The 6651-nt window shown below is 42.1% G+C and overlaps 1 non-coding gene across 1 annotated transcript; it reads right to left on the bottom strand.

Moving 5' to 3' along the window:
• Nucleotides 1-6366: 6366 nt before the first annotated feature.
• TRNAQ-UUG (transfer RNA glutamine (anticodon UUG)) lies at nucleotides 6367-6438 on the bottom strand. The gene has a single exon. It is a non-coding gene; the product is annotated as a tRNA-Gln (tRNA).
• Nucleotides 6439-6651: the final 213 nt, after the last annotated feature.

The following is a 6651-nucleotide window of genomic DNA, read 5'->3' as shown; positions in this document are numbered from 1 at the left end:
AGATAATCTTATAAATGTGCCCCTGATGTGTAATGGCTGTCTGACTGTACAGGAGATGTGGTATGATCAGACCGTGTCCCTGCAGGGTCAGACACGGCCATTACACAGCACACAGCAGGGGCACATTTATAAGATTATCTCAGCACGGGAACATTTTATTTAAACAGATCCAAGTGTGGAACTTATTGGAATAATATTTATTGATTAAAATGTATTTTGTTCAGAGGACAAATCCCTTTAACCCCCAAGGATGGTTTGCACGTTAATGACCGGGCCAATTTTTACAATTCTGTCCCTTTATGAGGTTATAACTCTGGAACGCTTCAACGGATCCCGGTGATTCTGACACTGTTTTCTCATGACATATTGTACTTCATGATAGTTGTAAAATTTCTTTGATATTACCTGCGTTTATTTGTGAAAAAAAACAAACGGAAATTTGGCGAAAATTCAGAAAATTTCGCAATTTTCCAAATTTGAATTTTTATGCCCTTAAATCAGAGATATGTCACACAAAATACTTAATAAGTAACATTTCCCACATGTCTACTTTACATCAGCACAATTTTGGAACCAAAATTTTTTTTTGTTAGGGAGTTGTAAGGGTTAAAAGTTGACCAGCAATTTCTCATTTTTACAACACTATTTTTTTATGGACTACATCACATTTGAATTACTTTGAGGGGTCTATATGATAGAAAATACCCAAGTGTGACACCATTCTAAAAACTGCACCCCTCAATGTGCTCAACCACATTCAGGAAGCCTATTAACCCTTCAGGTGTTTCACAGGAATTTTTGGAATGTTTAAATAAAAATGAATATTTAACTTTTTTTTACAAAAAATTTACTTCAGCTCCAATTTGTTATATTTTACCAAGGATAACAGGAGAAAATGGACCCCAAAAGATCTTATACAATTTGTCCTGAGTACGCCGATACCCCATATGTGGGGGTAAACCACTGTTTGGGCGCATGGAAGAGCTTGGAAGCGAAGGAGCGCCATTTGAGTTTTCAATGCAAAATTGGCTGGAATTGAGATGGGACACCATGTCGTGTTTGGAGAGCGACTGATGTGCCTAAACATTGAAACCCCCCACAAGTGACACCATTTTGGAAAGTAGACCCCCTAAGGAACTTATCTAGATATGTGGTGAGCGCTTTGACCCACCAAGTGCTTCACAGAAGTTTATAATGTAGAGCCGTAAAAATCAAATTTTTTCACAAAAATGATGTTTTCGCTCCCAATTTTTTACTTTCCCAAGGTTAAGAGAAGAAATTGGACCCCAAATGTTGTTGTGCAATTTGTCCTGAGTACGCTGATAGCCCATATGTGGGGGTAAGCCACTGTTTGGGCGCATGGCAGAGCTCGGAAGGGAAGGAGCGCCGTTTGACTTTTCAATGCAAAATTGGCTGGAATTGAGATAGGACGCCATGTCGCGTTTGGAGAGCCCCTGATGTGCCTAAACAGGGGAAGCCCCCCAATTCTAACTGAAACCCTAAACCAAACACACCCCTAACCCTAATCCCAACCCTAACTTTAACCCTAACCCTAATGGGAAAAAGGAAATACTTCTTTTTTTTATATTTTATTATTTTTCCCTAAGATGGTGATGAAGGGGGGTTTGATTTACTTTTATAGCGGGTTATTTAGCGGATTTTTATGATTTGCAGCCGTCACACACTAAAAGACGCTTTTTATTGCAAAAAATTGTTTTTGCGTCTCCACATTTTGAGAGCCATAATTTTTCCATATTTTGGACTACAGAGTCATGTGAGGTCTTGTTTTTTGCGGAACGAGTTGACGTTTTTATTGGTAACATTTTCAGGCACGTGACATCTTTTGATCGCTTTTTATTCCGATTTTTGTGAGGCAGAATGACCAAAAAACAGCAATTCATGAATTTCTTTGGGGGGGGGGGGGGGGGACATTTATAGCGTTCCACGTTTGGTAAAATTGATAAAGCGGTTTTATTCTTCGGGTCAGTACGATTACAGCGATACCTCATTTATATCATTTTTTTTGTTTTGGCGCTTTTATACGATAAAAACTATTTTATATAAAAAATAATTATTTTTGCATCACTTTATTCTAAGGACTATGACTTTTTTTTTTCCGCTGATGAAGCTGTATGGTGGCTCGTTTTTTGCAGGACAAGATGACGTTTTCAGCGGTACCATTTTTTTATTTTTTATATATCCCTCTTTTTGATCGCGTGTTATTCCACATTTTGTTCGTCAGTATTATAATAAAGCATTGTTTTTTGCCTCTTTTTTTTTTTCTTCTACGGTGTTCACTGAAGGGGTTAACTAGTTGGACAGTTTTATAGGTCGGGTCATTACGGAGGCGGTGATACTAAATATGTGTACTTTTATTGTTTTGTTTTTTTTTTTTTATTTAGATAAATTATATTTATTGCAAATATATATATATATATCTGCCCACTCTCCCCAGTCCCACAAGCTCGCTGCCTCGGGGTAATCCTTGACGCTGATCTCTCCTTCAAACCACATATCCAAGCCCTTTCCACTTCCTGCCGACTTCAACTCAAAAATATTTCACGAATCCGTTCATTCCTTAACCATGAATCTGCAAAAACCCTAGTCCATGCCCTCATCTCTCGCCTTGACTACTGCAACCTCCTGCTCTGTGGCCTCCCCTCTAACACTCTTGCACCCCTCCAATCTATTCTAAACTCTGCTGCCCGACTAATCCACCTGTCCCCCCGCTATTCCCCGGCCTCTCCCCTCTGTCAATCCCTTCACTGGCTCCCCATTGCCCAGAGACTCCACTACAAAACCCTAACCATGACGTACAAAGCCATCCACAACCTGTCTCCTCCATACATCTGTGACCTCGTCTCCCGGTACTTACCTACCCGCAACCTCCTATCCTCACAAGATCTCCTACTCTACTCCCCTCTTATCTCCTCTTCCCACAATCGTATACAAGATTTCTCTCGCGTATCACCCCTACTCTGGAACCCTCTACCACAACACATCAGACTCTCGCCTACCATTGAAACCTTCAAAAAGAACCTGAAGACCCACCTCTTCAGACAAGCCTACAACCTGCAGTTACCACCGATCGGCCAAACCGCTGCATGACCATCTCTACCCTCACCTACTGTATTCTCACCCATCCCTTGTAGATTGTGAGCCTTCGCGGGCAGGGTCCTCATTCCTCCTGTACCAGTTATGACTTGTATTGTTTAAGATTATTGTACTTGTTTTCATTATGTATACCCCTTCTCACATGTAAAGCGCCATGGAACAAATGGCGCTATAATAATAATATATATATATATATATATATATATATACTTACTTTGCCCCGGGGGGGACATGACTATATTGGGTCAGATCGCTGATCAGACACTTTGCCGTACACTGTGTCAGATCAGCGATCACACAGGCACAGCAGGGAGGCTTCCAGAGCAGGCGCTTGCAAGCCACCTCCCTGCAGGACCCAGAAGGTCCCCCGTAGCCATTTTGGATCCGGGGCTTGCAGGGAGGAGGAGGTAGGAGACCCTCGGAGCAACGTGATCACATCGCGTTGCTCCGAGTGTCTCAGGGAAGCATGCAGGGAGCCCCCTCCCTGCGCGATGCTTCCCTATGCCGTCGGAACGCTGTGATCATATTTGATTGCAGTGTTCTAGGGGTTAATGTGCCGGGGGCAGTCCGTAACCACTCCTTGTACGTAGTGCCGGATGTCAGCTGCGATAGTCAGCTGACACTCGGCCCCGATCGTCCGCGCTCCCCCCATGAGCGCAGCTGATCGGTGATGACGTACTATCCCGTCGGTGGTCATACGGGCCCATACCACCTTGACGGTATAGTACGTCAGATGTCAGAAAGGGGTTAATAACACTTGGGAAACAACTGGATGCCATGGGCAACACTCCCCAGTGTTCAGTGGTTAAACAATGTTCATGTAAGGTCCTCACTGCCTGAATAACATGAATATGAGGCTCTGTGCAGCTGAGGTGTGTGTACCAGTGCCATCCACGGAGTTCATCCATAAAGTGCCAACCCAATTGCACCCCCACCAAAATGCCCCCCAATGCTTCATTACTAGCCCCATTGTCATTGTATAAAAAACAGACAAACAGAATAAAGTCCTTTAATTGAAAGAGTGACATACTCCTTTAATAATCATAATTAATCCACAATTACGATCTCGCCCATTCCCGGATGCCCTCGTCATCTGCAAACAAAAAAAAAGGTGAGATGCTGCTAATCCGTTTGTCCCACGATGGGTCCAGCTCTGCTACATCTAGATGGTAGACTGCAATGCTTCCATGATGTGACCATACAGCCTGTCATCCAGCAGACACTGAGCACCGTGTGTTCAGTGTCTTTCTGTGAACTCCTATTAACTATCTGATGGCATCGCCAGCATGAGGAAGGTCTCCTGTTCGTGGTGCCTTCAGACAGGTCCTGCGTGTTCACAGCCAATGAACTCCACCTTTCTGATGTCAATGCGAGCGCCGTGGAAAAGTTTTTCTCACGGCGCTCATGCTGATGTCAGATACGTAATCGGAGAGAACCTCGGGGCTTGATGTCACCTGCAATACAAAGGTGACATCAACCCCCCCCAACTATCACCCCACTTGCCACTGCTACAGGACAAGTGGGAAGAGCGAGGCTAAGGCCGGAGTCACACTTGCGTGTGCAATGCGAGAAACTCGTGTGAGTCTCTCGCATCAATACTCGGGACCGGAGCGTTCTGTTACATAGAAATACATGCAGCCGCACTCTCCAGTCCCAAGTGCCGGCGGCAGCAGCGGGTATTGATGCGAGATACTCATGCGAGTTTCTCGCATTGCACACGCAAGTGTGACACCGGCCTAAGTGCCAGAATTGGCACATCTTATAGATGCGCCTTTTCTGGCGTGGCTAAGAGCTGATGTTTTTAGCCTGGGGGAGCACTATCCATGGCCCCTTCCTAGGCTATTAATATCAGCCCGCAGCTGTCTGCATAGCCTTTGCTGGTTATTAATTATAAAAAACGAAGGCCCCTTGCCTTCGTCAAGGGGGTCATATACCATATGAATCAAGGCACTATTGCCTACAATTTGCGTCTGTACTGGTTTTCCCAATATATATAGTCTTTTGTACCAGAATTTTATATGAATAAAAACTATTTTATACTGGACTCATGGTTGGGTTTGTGGTGCTTCTTTGGTTTTTATTTGAAAATTTTCTGACTGTCCACTCTTGTTATACTTGTCCAGCTCATCAGTAGCTTATAATATCCAGAAATGTATCCAATATCCTTCTGTACTATTTTCCTATCAATACTGTGAGCTCTCCTTTGGTTTTATTTATTGGCTATTAATTATAGGGGGACCCTTTTTTTTTTTTTTTTTTTACGGTCCCCCATTTTAATAGCCAGTAAAGGCTAAGTATACAGTTGTGAGCTAATATTAATAGCCTGGGAAGCTCCATGGGTATTACCCCCTTCCCAGTCTATAAACATCAGCTCCCAGTCGTCGGCTTTCCCTCTGTTGGTTAGGAAAATTGCGCGGGAGAGTATGTCATTTTTTTCCGAAAAATAATCTTTAATTAAATACATGGACAGTACTTTGCACACACTGCAATAATTATATTTGTACTGACATCTATATATTTACCTATTCTATTTGTATTTACTGTATGTAATCCATATCTTCTATGCTGTTGGCTCCTGCTGTGATTTTACATCACACGACCGATGAATTGCCAGCTTTTCGTTTAGCTATCTGTCTATCTATTTTATATATATAGTGTTTTGGCGAATATTTCCTTTGAAAATGATGTGTAAATGGCTTAGAGAATTTCTCTATGTAAAATCTCATGTTAAAATTGCTTGCAATCGGATGTAAATTGGATGCTAGGTGTAAAAAATCTGATGATACTCACATGACACTCGCATTACACTTGTGCGAATCTTGGCAGGAAGACTCAGACCGATTTTTCATACGTCTAGTGTGACTCCAGCCTTAGACAATCCCTCTATGTGTTGCGGCTTTCAAACAGCCCTGAGACATGCAGCAGCAGGGACTCAAACATTTTTTTTTTCTACTAAAAAGACAACCAACGGACACCATTAAAGTGAATGGGGTCATCAGGCATCATTTGTGATGAATCCATGTCCTGGATAAATTTCATCTTAAGTCTTTAATGCTGTTTTTTACTCATTTTTACTTATTGGGGATGTTCATCAGTGGAGAAAGAAGCAAGATGTCAATTTTTGAAGCATTTCTGCCAGCACAAAAAACCCTACAAATTTCACTATTAAATCATTTAAAGTGGGGGGAAAAAAAAAATATATATATATATATTTTTTTTTTTTAAATGCTTAAAAAAAACAAAAAAAACTTCAGGTTCCACCGAGATTTGAACTCGGATCGCTGGATTCAAAGTCCAGAGTGCTAACCATTACACCATGGAACCAGCTGATAGCTGAGGCATGACACACTGCTGATGACTCCCTCTAGTGGCTTGTGATGCCCAGTCTTATTACAGGTCATAATAATACTAATCTTTCTATAGCGCCAACAGATTCTGCAGCGTTTAACAGTTCATACACAACACTCATAAATAACAATGTTAAAGATAATACAATAAAGCAAAATACAAAAGACGACCCTGCTTGTGAGAGCTTAC

The sequence above is a fragment of the Ranitomeya imitator genome, chromosome 2 (genome assembly GCF_032444005.1).
Source record: "Ranitomeya imitator isolate aRanImi1 chromosome 2, aRanImi1.pri, whole genome shotgun sequence".
Classification (NCBI taxonomy): Eukaryota; Metazoa; Chordata; class Amphibia; order Anura; family Dendrobatidae; genus Ranitomeya; species Ranitomeya imitator.
This window is presented reverse-complemented; position numbering and strand designations above follow the sequence as displayed.